Genomic DNA, 18,465 nt, shown 5'->3' on the forward strand with positions numbered 1-18,465 from the left:
GGGGGGGGGGCTTATGCAGAAGTCTTGTATGGGGTCCAGCCTCTCCTATTTATGCCATTGCTGCAAAGCACTGTCCTTTTAATAACCTTGTAGCCAATATTAGCCTTATACTATGGCTACTAATCCCTACACTTCCTTTTGGAGAAAAGTTCCTTGAGTTGGGTAATAGGGGTCAAATGTCACACACATTACTGGAGCTTTTTCCTGTTCTCATTAAAAAGGTAAAATTTTCACAACAAGACACATGCTGTTAGAATAAAAGCATATGTGCTGCAGGCATACATTTTTGTACGTTCATCGCTATATGGATCTAGTATATGCACATTTGTGACACATTTCATGTCCACTTAAATCTTATAAAAGCTCTGTACTTAATAAATAGTTTGTTACCTCTTCCTGGAATAAGCTATACTGCTGTGCTTCCATTGACAGGAAAACCATCAACTTGAAACACTTTGAAAAACCATCAACTTTGAACAAATTGGAAAAATCTCACATAAAATGATTAACAAGTTATGTGCTTGGGAGCTACAGTCACCCCTAGCATGGGATCAGAGTTATCTCCAGATCAGCAGTGGCTTCTCTCCCCACCAACAGAAAGGCGCCTGCAAGGTGATAAGCACCACAGTCAACAAGCCAGTACTTACAACCTTGTTATAGTATGTAAGTGTGTTGAGGAATTTACTATTTTATTTTAATCTAGCATCTTCTCATCATCAGCCAAATATTGCAATAATGAGTTTTGGTTGCTGGTAAATAAATAGATGACCTTCATTTTAACATTTCAGAGATACACATGCCTGAATAACTTGCTCTACAGCACTTGAACCATGACCATGTAATTTCTAGTCCAAAGATATAAAGTGTTGACCCGGTAAATTTTACAACTCCTCTGGTATTCATTGAAGTCTTCACCTCTTCTAGTGGTTTTTAAAGGAGATCCACCATCAAAATCAAACATGATAAACCAGGGACACTTAGTCATAGATCCAGGCACTGTGACTGTGGTAATCTTCTTATATTCATTATACATGGCCTCCTTCCCTCTAAAATGTGCTGCAGATTCACAGGGTGTTACAATGCGCAGAATATGTCTCACCCAACCCCTTGCTCTCTCCCTCCTTTTTCTGCCTGTGTGATCTAGCAGCAGGAAGTGCTTTATAAAAGTTGATTGTAGAAAAAGAGGGCCTTGTATAACAAATATATTACCAAAGTCATGGGGTCTGGATCGGAGAGTAAGTGTCCCAGGTTTGTCATGATTGATTTTGATGGTAGATTTCCTTTAAGATGAGGGATACTGGGAGCTACCAGCCTTGATCAATCCCAGGTTTGTCATGATTGATTTTGGTGGTAGATTTCCTTTAAGATGAGGGATACTGGGAGCTACCAGCCTTGATCATTGCTGTGCCATAGTGAACATGCTACCAATTTAATACGAAAAATATGAAATGTGTGTAACTCCTCTGCCAGAAACATAAAGGTTTGGCAGCTAGAAGATGGAATAGATGTGCAACATCCCCCACCGGGGCCTAGCCCTTTGAGGTGAGGCCTGGTGACAGCCGGGGCCCGCGGTACCGGAGTGGCTGGCGGTTGCGGCCTGAGCACGCTTGTGTCACGGTGCTTGGTATGGGGAACCGGAGGGCTGTCCTACAGCCGGGCAGGTCTCCAGCAGGGTGGTGTTGGCAAGAAATGATGAGGGAGCGGCTGCTATAGCGGATCTCCCTGGGGCAACCCTTTGGTGTCTAGAGTGTAAGTCTCTGTGTGGTGGACAGGGTGCCGGTGATGATGGTAGTTGTAGTAGCAGGGACCAGACGGAGGCAGAGGTTGAACAAAACAACTTACAGTTCTTTATTGGAACCGCAGGAACTTCAGCAACATGCCGTGAACAAAGTGGTGGAGTGCTGGAGAGGTACTTGGAGGGAGCCGCAGGAGTAGAGCACCAGCCTGGATGCAGATGGCAGGCTGGGCGGTAGCTGTGTCCTAGTAGGATGCTTCAGCTTGTTCTCAGGGGCTTCAGGTATCACCCTTAAAGGTAGAATGATACCCCTTTTCCTCACTACACTAACTCATAGTTCCACTCTTCAGAGGCAGGGGCTAGGCTCTTCCTGCTCTGGTCTGGTGTGCTAAGGGTACAGACTCCTAAGAGCCTGTACTGGAGAGACTCCAGTCTCCCCCTGAGCTACAGCTCAGCTAACAACTAACTCCTCACATTCCTAAGTCCTAAGACTCAAGTCTCTAGAACATTCTGGGCCAGGGGTTTTATCGTCTCCCCTTGGTCAGATGGTGGCTGCTCCTCCAATTACCTCTCAGCTTACAGAGACAGGATGCAATACATGTGATTGGTTACTAGACTCTTACATCACACAGAACAATTAACTTCTGCCTTGCCAGGCAGGATTAACCACTGCAATGTCCCCTGTGTTACGTGATGACATGCTGTGGGGCTTATTCGCAAGCACTCCTTCGCCATTGCATCGGCGAGGGTGTTGCATACCCCGGGGGCAATTGAAAGAGCCGCCCTCGGCTCGACTATAGATGGTTTGGGGCACAGAGGGGGCTAAGGGCACTTCGGGGAAGTGCAGGCTATGTGAGGTGTAGGGACAAACCGCCCATGGTCCTGGAGACAGGCACCTGGGTTGGTGTCGGACTAAGACACATATATGTAGATGCGAAGTAAGACAGTTGGTCGCTAACGCCATTAAACCGAACTGTACAGTAGGAAAGGTGTGGTGTCATGTCCTGTAATCCACTCCTTGCACCAAGGCCTGTATATTTGTTATGTAAACACTTCTTCCCTGGCGACAATTATATAATGTGTATATATGCATTGCGTTAGCATATGCGACACGAGTACCTCCTGACTGGCATCCTTACCCATGTATGGGTGGCATCCAGGTGCTAACTCTGTAACACCCCCGGTCCCCGTAGGACCCGCAGTTTACGGACTACCCCCACGTGCAAACCTCGGTTTGAGGGATCAGGTAGCGGTCAGTGTTTTACATAAAGACGGTCCGACACAGCCACACTACAACCTGTAAAGCCTATGAAAGGGTTAGTGCAGACTACTGGCATATATGACAGTGTGCAAACAGGTGATACATTCACATTGGCTTAGGAGCCCAATGGGTACACATCTTGAACGTTACAAACGTTACATAGATAGTTAGGCTACTCAGGATAGCAGGATCAAATGTCTCTTTACCTGGAAAGGAAAAGGCATAAAAGTGCAAGCAGAATGTCCATACCTAGAAAGGAAGGCATTAAGTGCAAAATAGTAATAAATTACATGGCAACTTTTCCTCAAGATTGGCAACAGTCTCTCAGAAGGTCTCCAATAGGAAAGTCCATCTTCCGGGCACAGCCCTTGATGTGGGGAAAAGTGCAATAAAGTTGCAAAGGGTCTCCTCTATTTGGAGAGGGACAGAGTCCTTTGAAGAAATCTTCTGCTGTGGCAGAGGAAGGGGGGCTATCATAGCACATAATAGTGGAAAACCTCTTGACTGAGATAAATAAGGGTAAGAGTCTCAGGAAAGTCTCTGGCTCTATAGGGTAGGGAAAAGCAAATATACAATATGTACACTGGACAAAGTACCTGAAGAGGGCTTTCAGCCCATCAGGGGTTACTCGGCATCGCTGAGTTCAGCAAAGACAGGATTCGGCTCCAGCAGGGAATCCTGTACATCCTCAGCAGGAGTGGGTTCCGGCTGGGGACACCCGGTGGCAGTAGCGGGTACTGCAGGTGCAACAACATCCTCCTGACTTTCAGGGGGAGGAGCGCTGTCGCCCGGGGTGTCGGCTGTTCCAGCCGGGGGCTCAACTGAGCCAGGGACCACGGAGGGGTCCAGAAAGAAATAAACTGGGACCTGCGGCCGCGCCGCAGCTCCTTCCAGCTCCGGTTCTTCCGGGGCCGGGTCATCACCCCATTGGTAACCGGCAAGGGGAGATGTGGGCCTAGACGGAACCTCCGGACAAGGTTCGCTAGCCGGGATGTCTTCTCCCACAGAAGAGCCGCGGGACCTGGCAATACTCCCGGCAGGGGAGACGGTGGGGGTGGCACCCTGGATCATGCCCGGCCCATGGATGGCAATGGGACCCGTACTCACGATTACCGTGGATGGGGCATTCACGTGGGTCACCGCCCGGGGACTCGCAGCCGAGGAAGAAGAGGTGTTCGGGGATTCCGGCCACTCGTCGTCCTCATACCAGTCGTCGTGCGGGAAGTAGCGGTCCTCATCGGAGTCGGGGATCCGGATCACACCAGCCGCCCAGGGTCCTCGGGGCCCCTCTTGCAGGGAGAATTCAATGCACTCGCCTGGCTTCAGGTTGTGCTGGCTCTCCGGCAGATCAGGCCTCTTGACAGACCGGCGGGGTATAAATACTTCCCGTCCGGTGTAGTCCTGGGTGGCGAAGCCATAGCCACGTTGCTTATCGAAGAACCGGACCATGCCGGTGGTGCGGTTCTTTTCCACCCAGGCTCCAGCTGTAGACCGGCCGGCCATGTAGCGTTGGGCCTCCTTCTCACGGCGTCGCTGCTCCGAGACAGCGTCCCGGAGTCGCTGGCGGGCGGCCTCACCTCGGCCTCGAGGCTGCGGAGGTGCTGGTGCTGGGGCTCGTGGTTCCGGTGCAGGCTCGGATCTCCGTGATGGTCGTGCAGGTGCCGGAACAGGAGCAGGAGCAGCCGGAGGATCAGGAACCGTCACAGCAGGGCTAGTAGGCCGAACAGCAGGGACAGTAGGCCTTGGAGCAGGTGGCACAGCAGCAGTAGGCCCAGGCGCTGGCTCGACAGGAGTCGGGGCCTCCCCACGTGGCGCCTCCACGTGGGCCTGCGGTACCGGTATGGTAACCGGGAGAGGCACGAGGAACCGCCCGGGATGTAGTGGGTACTCCGTCACCGTCTGGACATACCTCCGGGTGACGAATGCTCGGGTCAGTCCTCGATGCAGCCGGTGCCCAGCAAAGGGCCTCCGGACCGGCTGCGCAGAGACCACCACCATGGTCTCCAGTACTTCATAGAACTCAGGACGCTCCACAGGAGGGAAGGGCGGAGGACCCCACATGATGCTGTCCTCACTGTCCAAAATCCACTCGAGTTCTGGCGTTTCTCTGAGGCGGGGCAGGAAGTCCGCCTCTAGCCAGTAGGAGGAGTCCAAGTCCTTCCCGCCAAGAGCTGTGGCGGGCTCTAATTTTTCCTGCGCCACAGGAGGCGGGGTTCGCGCCCTTCGCGCGTGGGTGGAGCTTGGTGTGTCGTCTGGGTTTCCCGCCAGTGAAGATTTTGGCGGGCTGGAATTACTTGCTGCGCCACAGTTTCTGAGGTAAAATCTTTAGGCGCGGCAGCGCCGGATGTAGCAGAGCTGGTACAGTTCTTGCAGGGATTAACCTCTTAAGTGCTGGAGCGGCGCTCGACAGCACGTGGCAGCAGTATAACACAGTTCAGTCCAGAAACACACAATTACTTGGGCCTAAACCCGGATGGCAGCAGGGTTAGGCAGCACAGTCTTTTTAATAAAGGAAAGTCTTTAATGCCGTAATAAGGCACAGAAGTATCAATCCTGTTCGTGACGCCACTTGCAACATCCCCCACCGGGGCCTAGCCCTTTGAGGTGAGGCCTGGTGACAGCCGGGGCCCGCGGTACCGGAGTGGCTGGCGGTTGCGGCCTGAGCACGCTTGTGTCACGGTGCTTGGTATGGGGAACCGGAGGGCTGTCCTACAGCCGGGCAGGTCTCCAGCAGGGTGGTGTTGGCAAGAAATGATGAGGGAGCGGCTGCTATAGGGGATCTCCCTGGGGCAACCCTTTGGTGTCTAGAGTGTAAGTCTCTGTGTGGTGGACAGGGTGCCGGTGATGATGGTAGTTGTAGTAGCAGGGACCAGACGGAGGCAGAGGTTGAACAAAACAACTTACAGTTCTTTATTGGAACCGCAGGAACTTCAGCAACATGCCGTGAACAAAGTGGTGGAGTGCTGGAGAGGTACTTGGAGGGAGCCGCAGGAGTAGAGCACCAGCCTGGATGCAGATGGCAGGCTGGGCGGTAGCTGTGTCCTAGTAGGATGCTTCAGCTTGTTCTCAGGGGCTTCAGGTATCACCCTTAAAGGTAGAATGATACCCCTTTTCCTCACTACACTAACTCCTAGTTCCACTCTTCAGAGGCAGGGGCTAGGCTCTTCCTGCTCTGGTCTGGTGTGCTAAGGGTACAGACTCCTAAGAGCCTGTACTGGAGAGACTCCAGTCTCCCCCTGAGCTACAGCTCAGCTAACAACTAACTCCTCACATTCCTAAGTCCTAAGACTCAAGTCTCTAGAACATTCTGGGCCAGGGGTTTTATCGTCTCCCCTTGGTCAGATGGTGGCTGCTCCTCCAATTACCTCTCAACTTACAGAGACAGGATGCAATACATGTGATTGGTTACTAGACTCTTACATCACACAGAACAATTAACTTCTGCCTTGCCAGGCAGGATTAACCACTGCAATGTCCCCTGTGTTACGTGATGACATGCTGTGGGGCTTATTCGCAAGCACTCCTTCGCCATTGCATCGGCGAGGGTGTTGCAGATGTAAGATATAATTTATGCCAGGGGCAACAATGACAGCATATGCACTGTGCCCTGTGTCTTAAAGGACACCTGTCATCAGGTCTGTGTCACTAGTCTTGTCACTACTACCTGTTGGAGCAGCTCACAAGGATCCCATCCCAGCCTTTATCTAGTTATTTCATACATTATTCATTGTAAAATCATCTATTTTTTATCATGTAAATGAGGCTGGTCACATGGTCAGAGGCAGTGATGTCACCCCTGTTCCCCCTCCCCTCTCCTCCCCCTGCTCATGTCTGTGTGTAATGTATAGTAAAGCACAGTTAGTGTCTGTATCTGCTGACATGCTGCATCCTCCTAATATACAGGTGAGAGACACAGACATCAGCTACACATGAATCTGACATGTTCTGCTGTAACATGGCTGCAGCCTGGAGCTGCTGTATCTCTCCTAAACACACACATGCACACACAGGCTGCAGGGGGCGTGGCCACCAGCACCAGGAAGCACATCATTATACAGCCTCACATCATTATACAGGCTGTCAGTCAAGCACTGGGGGTGTGGCTGTGCCTCCCACTCATGAATAGAGTGGACAGCTTGAATATGCTAATGCTTCATTGGACATTTCACAGGTCATTTGCATACAGCTTTAGGACCTCATTGCTTAGGTTTACAGACATGTAGAGAGACAATGAAGGGATAGAGGCAATGCTCTCTAATGGCAGTTTATGAAAATATATTTAGTTTAGGGGGTTATTTTGCATGACGGGTTCTCTTTAAATATTGCCCTTCCTTGAATTTAATTTTACCTTTATTAGTGAGAAAGGTATCTAACTGAAAATGCAGTCAGGTTAGTACTTCTAGGTGCATGGGATTCTTAATAAGATTCTTGTCTCTTATGCAGATGATAATAATGAGTGGCATAAACTCATCCTTGTTCATGGAAAAATAAGACATCCCCTGAAAATAAGACCGCGTGCCTCTTAAGGAGTAAAAATTAATATAAGACACTGTCTTATTTCCGGTGAAACAGGGTACCTCTTTAATGGGATTTTCAATGTCTATCACTCCCATACCACATCTTCACCTCACATACTTTTTTGTTGGAATCCCTCAAGGTTCCCCTACTCCTACTCTTCACCATCTACACCTCTGACTTAGGGCAGCTAATTAAGTCCCATGGCTTTCATTATCACTCTTATGATGGCCCTGATTGTCACAGGTGTCCCTGCGATCAATGCCTCGGATAGCAGGCACACACCATGACACTCTCCGTGGTGGCACCCCCGGCCTTCACTCACCTCTCCATTCTCCTGCTCTTTTCCAGCCTAGGCCACGTGGGCCTCAGCTCCCTAGGGCGGGTCGGCACTCAAAGATTTAAAAGGCCAGCGCACCACTGTCGGCTTCCATCACCCCCCTGTCAGATCTTTGAGCTATTGTGATTAGAGAAAGCTTCCTTGTGTTGTTTCTTGCTCCTTGTTCCCGTTCCCTGTCTCTGCATTGATATCCTGTTGTGACCCTGGACCTGACCGCTTACCTCTGCATCTCTGCCGCCTGCCCGGACTGCCCGCTTTTGCCTGACTCCAAGACTGTCTGCTGAATCTGTACCTCGACCTTGGCTGCCCCCATGGACTCTGGTGAAGACTGGGTGCCACTTAGATTCCGGTCACAGGTGTCGGCTAGTACCATCTCCCACGGTGGTCCAGGGGGTCAACTGACCCCGAGCCCTGCCACTGATGACACACAGATCTATATTGTTAGTCCAGATATCACCTCTCTTCTAGCAAGAATTCCAGAGTCAACAATTCCAGCCATGTCCACTTAATAATAAATAATAATCTTTATTTATATAGCACCATCATATTCTGCAGTGCTTTACACCTCATAGGTGACATATACAAATAAGATAAAACATTACTGAGTATGAGCAGTCATATGGAACAATAGGAGTGAGGGCCCTGCTCACAAGAGCTTATAGTCTATGAAGATGAGGAGGTGACACAAGAGATTTAAGAGCTTGTATAATGGTCTAGCCATTCTTTATAAGGGAACGGAGTAAAATAATGTAATTTATAAAGATGCTGCAGCTTGAACCAGCCATTAGTTGCCATCTTATATACAGAGTCCAAGGTCAATGTGACTGCAAAAAAGCCTGGAGCGTGGCATCTATCTGGTGTTAGTTAAATAACAGACTGGATGAGGACACAGGATGGGTTAGTAATGATAGCGTTGAAATTTCATGCAGTTAACGAGTGTGAAAGGCTTGCCTAAAGAGATGGGATTTAAGAGCACTTTTGAACGTTTTGAGGTTGTGTATTAGTCTGAAAGGCCAAGATAGGCATTCCTGAGAATTGGTGCAGCTCGGAGACATGAATGAGAGATTCAGATTAACCCCTTTCCGCACCTTGACGGGATTCTACGTCAAAGGATGCGGGCGTTCCCGCACCTTGACGTAGAATCACGTCATGGCGCCTTGCAATCGCCGTGGGATCCCAGCGGTACGCGGTAGCTGGGATCCCGCAGTAACAGACTGTTTAACCCTATAGACGCCGCGGTCATAGTGACCGCGGTGTGTATGTTGCCGATCGTTACCATGGCAACCCTGAGTTCTGAACAGGACCCCAGGGCTGTCTATAGTAGCTGCCTGCAATGATCATGCACTGTGCACGATCTAACAGTGCAGCTGTCAGCCTATGCAGAATACATAGGCTGACTATGTAATATGCTGCAATACATTAGTATTGCAGCATATTATAATGAACAAGTGATCAAATGATCAATTGTTCATGTCCAACCCTGGGACAAAATAAAACAGTAAAAAAAACGTTAAAAAAAAAGGTGCAACTAAAAAAAAAATATTTAAAAAGAATAAAAGTCCCCTTAAGTCCCGTCCCATGCAGTAATCATATAAAACATAAAAAAAAGGGAAAATCACCAAAGAAACACAACATATTGGGTTTCACAATATCCGTAACAACCCGTCCAATAAAATAAAATGGTCACTGAACCCGTACAGTGAACGCCGTTAAAAAAACACACAAAAAAACCTCAAAAAATTATAAAATTTTCACATCTGACAGTAAAATGTACCCCAACATGATACCAAGAAAAAGTACAGCTTGTCCCGCAAAAAATCAGCTCTAAACCAGCGCTCTAAACAAAAAAATATAAATGTTCTGCCCATTGTTACATGGCGATACAAAAACAAGTAAATTTCTCACAAAATGAGTTCTATATTCTGCAAAACAAGTTAACCATAAAAAAGCCATATAAATGGGGTATCGCCGTAATCATGATAACCCATAGAATAAAGAGAACACATTATTTTTATGGAACGGTAAACGTCTGAGGAAAAAAATGCTAAAAACCATAAACAAGAATTAATGATTTTTTTAACCACCACCAAGAAAGAGTTAATAAAATCTGATTATTAGCTATTGAGCTCCCCTGTAAATGATGTACCTGAAAAGTGGATCTCATCCACAGAAAAATAATCTCCCATATGTCCAAATTACAAAAGAATAAACATTTTATAGCCTGTAAGATGTGACATTGCAGATCTTCTCTGAATGGGGCTGCTTCCCTTCTATGCCCGGCCATGTGCCCATACAGCAGTTTACTACCACATATGGGGCATCCTCTGACTTGGGAGATATTGGGTATCAAACTTTGTGGAGTGTTTATGTCATTAAATACTTTGTGACGGTTTAATTTTTGGCCAAAATCAATATATTATATATAAAAAAAAGACAGCTTGTAAATTATACCTCCATTTTGTTTTAACCACTTTGAAGCATCTAAAGGGTTAACATACTTCTTAAAGTTGATTTTTTACACATTGAGGGGTGTAGTTTCTAAAATGGCATAATTTATGGGGGTTTACTGCTGTTTAGGCCTCTCAAAGTCAGTTAAAGCTGAGCAGGTGCCTCTAAATAAGGGTTTTGGCGTTTTTCATAAAAATGAGAAAAATTTCTCCCAAAATTCAGAGCCGCCTAACAACCTAGAAAAGAGAGAGGATGCATAAAGCCCTATGCCGATATAAAGCAGACATTCCGGAAATGTTAGTTATAAAGTTACTTGGCTGCTATCACTATCTGTCTGAAAAGCAGAACATTTTGAACTATGAAAATGAAGAATTTTTAGAAATTTTTTTTTAAACACAGAAGATATCATCAAAATTTTAATATTACTTTGAAGTACAATGTGTGACGGTAAAACAATCTCAAAATCTCCTGGATATGTTGAAGCGTCAAAAAAATAATAACCTCCTATAATGACACAGGACAAATTTTAAAAATCAGCCCTGGTCCTAAAGGTCTAAAATGGCTTAGACACAAAGGGGTTAAGCTGGAGATTAATCTGCCTGGTTGCTGCATTAAGAATAGATTGTAGAGGAGCGAGTTTAGTGAGTGGAAGACTGAATAGTAGGGAGTTACAGTAGTCTAGGCGAGAGTGAATCAGAGTGACAGGTAGCATTTTAGAGGTTTCAATTAAAATAATAATATTTTTTTAATAACAGCATCATATTCTGTAGCGCTTTACAAATCATTGAAGACATATACAAATAAAATAAAACATGATAGACCACAAACATTCATATGAAACAAATGGAGTGAGGGCCCTGCTCGCAAGAGCTTACAGTCTATGAGGAAGAATGGGGCGACACAAGAGGTAAAAAGCTTATATAATGCTCCAGCCATTCTTCATAAGGCAATAGAACAAAATAAAATATAATATAATAAATAGAGGTGCTGCTGCTTGAGCCAAACATCATCTGTCATCTTATCAAAACATACTGGTAGGTTGTTTAGATTGTGAGCCCCATGGGGACAGGGACCAATTTGATATGCTTGTGCAGCGCTGCGTAATCTGTGTGCGCTATATAAATAAAGAATTATTATTATTATTATTATTATTATATACCAAAGTCCAAGGTGAATGGGACTGCAGAGAAGCCTGAAGCTTTGTGTCTAGTGGTTGCTGGATAGCAGATGGGAGGAGGACACTAGATGGGTTAGTAAAGAGAGTTGAAACGAGTCTGATAGGCTTGCCTAAAGAGATGGGTTTTAAGAGCATATTTGAAACTTTAGAGGTTGGGTATTAGTCTGATTAGTCAGGGAGGGACAGAGCATTCCATGGTATATGTGAAGCTCTGGAGAAGTCTTGGAGACGTGTGTGACTGTTTGAGTTAAGGTAGATATTAATCTAAGATCACTGGCAGATCAAAGATCACAGGTTGGGAGATAGATTGAGAAGAGAGAGGAGAGGTTGAAAGGTGCAGCATTATGCAGTGAATCAGAGCAATAGTTAGCATTTTACAGATTTCGATTGAGAGAAACAGGCAGGTTCTAGGGATGTTTCTGGGATTCATGTGGCAAGAGCAAGTAAGTGATTGAATATGCGATGCAAAAGAAGGGTCAGAGTCCAGCACAACCGTAAGACAGCTGGCCTGCTTCAGGGTTATGGTGGCCCCACAGACAGAGATGGAGAGGTTAAATAGTTAGTAGATGGTGAAAAGACCAGTAGTTCAGTCTTAGAAAGATACATTTTCAAAAAGAAAGAGGACATGATGGTACAGCAGAGACAATCACTAGTGTTCTGAATCTGGCCATGGGTGATGTTATGTATATAGTTGGGTATCATCAGCGTAAAGATGATAGTGGAAATCAAATCTGCTGATGGTTTGTCCAGTGGGTCAGTATAGAGGGAAAATAGAAGAATTGTAAGAAAAGGGGGGATTCTGGAGATATTTCTGAGATACAGGTGGCAAGAGCGAGCAAGCGATTGAATATACGGTGCAAAGAAGAGGTCAGAGTCCAGCACGACCCCAAGACAGAGGGGCTGCTGCCTCGGTGTCATAGTAATCCCCCAGACCAAGATGGGGAGGCCAGAATAGACTTGGTTAGTAGATGGTGGAAAGACAACAAGTTTAGTCTTAGCAAGATTAAGTGTCAAGAAGAGAGAGGACATGATGTTAGAGATGGCAAAGAGACAATCACTGGTATTCTGCAGTTAGGCAGGGGTTATGTTACGTGCATAAGTATAAAGTTATCCTATGCATAGAGATGATACTGGGAACCAAATCTGATGATGGTTTGAGAACATGATTACAATGGTTAGCAACCAGGTTTGTACAGGAGAGAGCAGAGATGGGGGACAGTGATGAGCTCATAGTTTCTGCGAGATGGTGAGTACTAATGGCACATGAGTTCAGGTAAGTGTGATAAATGAGCATATTCCATGAAGGAGAAAAACATTTTTTTAAAGTTTTTATTTTTTCAATTTTTCAAAAAGTGTTTTAAAAATAAAAGTACAATAAACAAATCTGAATAACAAGACCGCCGGCAGATTCGTAAGGGCTTTATAAGAACCCACTAGTGCTTTAAAACGGGGGCCTACAGCCAGTGTAGGCATAAGGGCCCACAAATAGGGCCATTCGACAGAGTCAGAGACCTTGCAATTATCTAAGTACAGTATGAATTCAGGATCCCTCTGTAATGCTTAAGTGCAAGCTTTTTATGTTTATGTCAGTTCCCCTTTCAGGCATAAAGCCCTGATTTGGGTAAACCAAGGACAGTATTACCTAATTGAATCTTGTGGCTAGTATTTTTGCAAATATTTTAAAGGAGAAAAACTTTGACAGTTAATGAGAGAGGGTTATGGTCTGAAAGTGGAAAGGCAGTATTAGTGAAGTTATAGACTGACCAAGACCAAAAAAGACCAAGTCAAGGATGTTTTCCTCCTGGAGAGTAGGAGAATCAGAGAGTTGTAAAAGTCCTAACGAGGTAGTTAGTGATAAGAGCTGAGAGGCAGAAGGGGAGATGGGGGTATTTATAGGAATGTTAAAGTCTTTCATAATGAGTATTGGAATATCACAGGATAGAAAGTGAGGAAGCCAAGAAGCAAAGTGGTCGAGGAACTGGTAACATGAGCTGGGAGGACGATATACTAAAGTCACTTCAACATGGACAAAACAGAATTCATAATCTTTACTTCACCTAACACATCCCTCCCACCCGACCTAACCATCACAATTCATGGCTCCACATTCTCCTAGATCCCTATATATAGCTGTCTTGCAGTAATTTTTTACTCTGCCTTAAACTCTGACATCCATGCCCTTACTACATCAATTAATGTTATTATTCACATCACAGCACATCAGGGTGAACGTGGTTTTAATAGGAACATGGTTACTTGGGAGGATTCTGAAGGGAATGAAGGTGCTCAGCTAACCACAATGGCTGGTCATAAAAGCATAGAAGAAACAAAGCACTGCACTAACTAATGTTTCTTCAAGATGTCAAATGAGGCCTCTGGCAAATGAGGTTTAATGTGGATAAATGTAAGGTTATGTACCAGGGGGCTAATAATCCAAAGGCAAAATATGTCCTTGGGGGAGTAAATCTAGGAGAGTCCCTTGTTGAGAAGGACCTGGGGGTACTAGTTGATCATTAATTAAATAACAGCATGCAATGTCAATCAGCTGCCTCTAAAGCCAGTGGGATCTTGTCATGTATCAAAAGTGGTATGGACTCTCGTGATCATGATGTAATATTACCACTGTACTAGGCATTGGTTCGGCCTCACCTGGAATATGCTGTTCAGTTCTGGGCACCAGTCCATAAAAAGGATGCACTGGAGCTGTAGAGGGTTCAACGTAGAGCCACAAAAATGATAAGGGGTATGGAGGGTCTCAGTTATGAGGAAAGATTAAAACAACTAGATTTATTTAGTCTGGAAAAGAGACAACTACGAGGGGACATGATTAATCTATTTAAATATACGAATGGTCCATACAAAAAATATGGTGTAAGTTGCTTTAGATTAAATCAAATCAAAAGACGAGAGGGCACTGTCTCAGTTTGGAGAAATCAAGGTTTAATCACCAGAGGCGACAGGGCTTTTTACTATGAGAACTGTCAATCTGTGGAATAGCCTGCCTCAGGCTCTGGTCACAGCAGGGACAGCAGAGAGGTTCAAGAAGGGTCTAGATGCCTTTTTACACCTAAATAACATTGATGGCTATGTTATATAGAATTGTATCCCCTAAATCCCTTCCTCATCAAATCCCTTCCTTGGTTGAACTTGATGGACAATTGTCTTTTTTCAACTGTATAAACTATAAACTATGAAACTTTGTCTATAGTGAAAAGGTAAAGAGTAGAGATGGGTGAAATCAGAAGTTTACGGTGATTTGTGGGAACAAAGTTTTTGTTTTCTCCTTTATTACCAAAATGGGTGCAAGCACAACATGTTACATGGGGCAGAGAACTCTGTGCAGACTTGTAAGCCAATCAACGACCAGCAGGCTTATGTGATGTCACACAGCACTATAAAAACAGGCAGCCATTTCCAATCGCAGCATTTCACACTGCATGTGCTGTCTCCAGCATCTAGCTGCTTGTACTGTACTGTGCTGTAGCGATTTCTGCTCCAATCCCAGGGTGTCCATTTTGGGGGATCTGTATACCCCAAATAGCAATTCTTTTTTGTTGATAAAGTGAATAGGAAGAAATCTGTGTAAAATCCACATAGTTTCTGGAGTGATTTCTGCTCCTATTTCAGGGTGTCAGTTCTTGTGCTTCTGTATACCCCAAGTCTACATAGTTGATTAACCAATATGTAAGACAGGCAGGCACAGGTTGCAGCACAGCAAGGGGACGTCGTGGCAGGGGTGACTCTGTGAGGCCAGAATTGCCGGTGTCATCTAGCGGCAGTGTTTTGATAAACAACCCAAAGGTTGTCGATTGGTTGACTAGGTCATCTACTTCCTCCAAAATGACATCGGACAACCCCAGCCAAGAGTCCGTGGGTTCGTCAGATACAACCCTCAGTTGGCATGGCCCAGGAGCAGGTCAGCGGCGCTCACCTGTACTCAACCTGCCTCTGTCCTGTTCATTTCCCTCAGCCAGAGATCTACTAGGTGGTCTGGGCTCAGCGCCATTATACAGCAAGGATGAATTCTTTGAGGACAGTTGGCAGTGAAGAGGTGGGGCAGAAAGAAGAGATGTGGAGAGTGGCACTGGAGGTTATGTTGCACTTGCAAGTAGTCAGGGTGTGCATACTGAGACCGTTGAGGAGGATAACAGTGACAGGGAAACACAAATCGATGATGATGTAGCCGATTGCACTTGCGAGATGGGTGAAGCCAGGGCTTCATCATCATCATCGGGAGAAGAGGCTGGCAGCTTGCGTGTCAGGCAGCGAAGCAGGCAGCAAGTCACTACTGTGGCCGTGAGTCAGCAGGGTGGCAGCAGTGCGAGGATGGGAACCAAACAGCCACGGGGTACAGACCCCACTTTGCAGGTCCAAGTAAGCAGTGGCACAGGGGCTCAGCGAGGCAGCGGCGTTAGTAGTCACTCAGTGCAGAGTGTTGGAAGTAAAGTCACCACCTCAACGTTGTGGTAGTTTTTTGTTAAGACACCAGAGGAGCCGAGCTTGTGTATATGTAGAAAGTGCAGCATGGCCATGGAGCTAACGGCACTACGGCCCTGCGTCAACACATGCAGCGTCACCATCCAATGGCCTGGGAGAAACGTGGCACAGATGTGGAGGTCCATCTTGCCAGAAGGTGACAAGAGAGGAGGAGCAGGAAGAGGCAGAAGACGAGGCAGATGACCCAGACCCACCGTGGCAGTATACAGTGGAGATGGAGGCCGAAAGTCCCGCAGAGTCACTTGCGCAGATGGCCCGCAGCATGCTGCTTTGCCTAACTAGTGACAGCCAAATAGTGAATTCTACACCCTCTTGGACCCTCCCTACCAGTCAAAAATAGGTGACTTATTTCCAGCTTCCAAGAGGGAGGAAAAACTGGCGTAATATAGAGAAAAGTTGGCCACTGAGGGGGTAGGAGCAGTAGCAGCTCCATCAGCAGCAGCTTAAGTCTGGAGTCCTTAATGAGCAACTGCCTTCACCCACCTAGTGAGGAGGGTAGCCGCCACCAGCAGCAGCAGGACATGGACCAGACCCTGCCCCAGCAGGTGGTGGCCTACTGGGACAGCACTTTACCACCTAACGTAGAGGATCCCCTGGACTACTTGGCACCTAACCTTGCGTGGCCGCAACTTGCAGAGTTTGCAGTAGAGAAGCTGTCCTGCCCAGCCAGTAGTGTGGCATCAGAGCGGGTATTCAGTGCGGTGGGGGCCATCGTTACCCCAAGGAGAACCCGCTAGTCCACACGTAATGTGGAGACACTGATCTTTGTCAAGATGAATCAGGCTTGGATCGGCCAGGATTTCAACACACCAATGCCTTATGCATCAGATTAGATCAGTCATGACGCCTCAACCAAATGTTGAGAAATGAGTCTGCATTCTAACTACCTTCTTCAGCCACTATTCTGATGCTGCCACTCACCTGATGCCACACAATTGCTGCCAGTTGCTGCATCTGCCTCCCACCATCTTTACCAGGGACTGGATTCTCACCCACCTCCACACTCTGTCATTGCGCGACTCTGTGGCCTACTATGTTCCTGCCACCTAAGGAATTTGTCATCGTGCCACTCACTAACCTCATGCTGCTGCTTTCACCTCCATGCCTTGTCATTGTGCCACTCTGTGGCCTACCAGGTTTCTTCCACCTCCACACTCTGTCATTGTGCCACACTGTGAGCCCCTGCTGCCCCCACCTCCACACTTTATCATTGTGCCACTCTGTGGCTTACCAAGTTGCTGCCACCTCCACACTCTGTCATTGTGCCACTCTGTGGCCTCCTGCTTCTGCCGCCACCTCCACACTTTTGTCATTGTGCCACTCTGCGGCCTACTCATGCTGCTACCAACTGACTGCTGTCTCCCTGGAACACCTTGTGATTTTCATAATGGTGTTTTCACCCTCCACCACTCTATAATTTTGCCACTATGTTTGGTTTTCCCATTCATTTCATCTGTCGGGATGATAGCCAAAAGCGGGAGTGGATACATAACACAGAGGACAAGCAAATATCCCATTTACTGGTCATCTCTATTTTGGATCCACTCCTGTTTGTATTTGGCTTTAACAATACTGATGGATTATTGACCGATTGAAAGCGGGCACTGACGGATGAAATAAAGGGCAAAATGATCAGTGATGTCAATACAAAATTATTGCCGACACCTTCTCCACTCTTTTGGGGGGGTTGTACATGTATCCATGTTTAACAGAACAGGTTCTGTCGTATTCTATGGTATCATCTGATGTCAGTGTAAAAAGAGTGAACTCTTTGATGTTATAGTGGGATCTTGGCCCTCAGCTCACTCCTTTCGAGCTGGCACAGATGTTACTTTGTCAGGCTGAGTTCCCGCTTGACTTATTTGGTGAAGTTGGCCTCTGTAAGTGCCCATGGAAATAAAACACATACTAAAACACAGCATTGTTTTAAGACCAAACCATGTTCCCTATGCATATTTGCGTATGGCACAACGTTCTACAACACCCTCTCTGCAGCCAGGAAGTACCTGTATTTTAACGTGATTCGTCATGATTTGATTCGGGTCGAATCCAAGTTTTGTCGAAAAATTTGGCGAATCCGAACTGTATATATTGGCGAATATAATTTTGCCAATATATTCGCCCATCTCTGGTAAAAAGTAACTGGATGCAAAGCAGTTGATACCATGGGTTGTACTTGAAGCCTGTAGGCTCTATGCTTGTTGGTGTCCTGTTGGTGTTATTTAAGCTTTAAGACACAACGGTAAGTGTTGTGCTTCGTTTCTCCCATACAGAAGGAATTTCAGTTGCCTTTAAATCCGGGAAACAGCAAATTTATTCTTCTTTTTACAAATGCAATGTAACTTCTGAAGTCACATTTAGGCTAAAAACACATCATGAACTGTGCAATTGCTGGATTCCATTGACCAAATTGTGTCTCAAAGGATGAGAGACAGAATCATATTGATACATCATGATTTCAGGTCATCCCTGCTGTTTAACAGGAAATAAGG

The 18,465-nt window shown here is 46.3% G+C and overlaps 1 protein-coding gene across 1 annotated transcript in view; it reads left to right on the forward strand.

Moving 5' to 3' along the window:
- The first annotated feature begins 452 nt into the window (after positions 1-452).
- The window catches only part of SLC6A2 (solute carrier family 6 member 2), a 126,236-nt gene continuing 108,223 nt past the window's right edge, over positions 453-18,465 (forward strand). The window contains exon 1 of the mRNA XM_072117653.1: positions 453-663. The gene's annotated coding sequence lies outside the window, so the exon portion shown is untranslated. The remainder of the gene's footprint in view (positions 664-18,465) is intronic.

The sequence above is a fragment of the Engystomops pustulosus genome, chromosome 7 (genome assembly GCF_040894005.1).
Source record: "Engystomops pustulosus chromosome 7, aEngPut4.maternal, whole genome shotgun sequence".
NCBI classification, from domain to species: domain Eukaryota; kingdom Metazoa; phylum Chordata; class Amphibia; order Anura; family Leptodactylidae; genus Engystomops; species Engystomops pustulosus.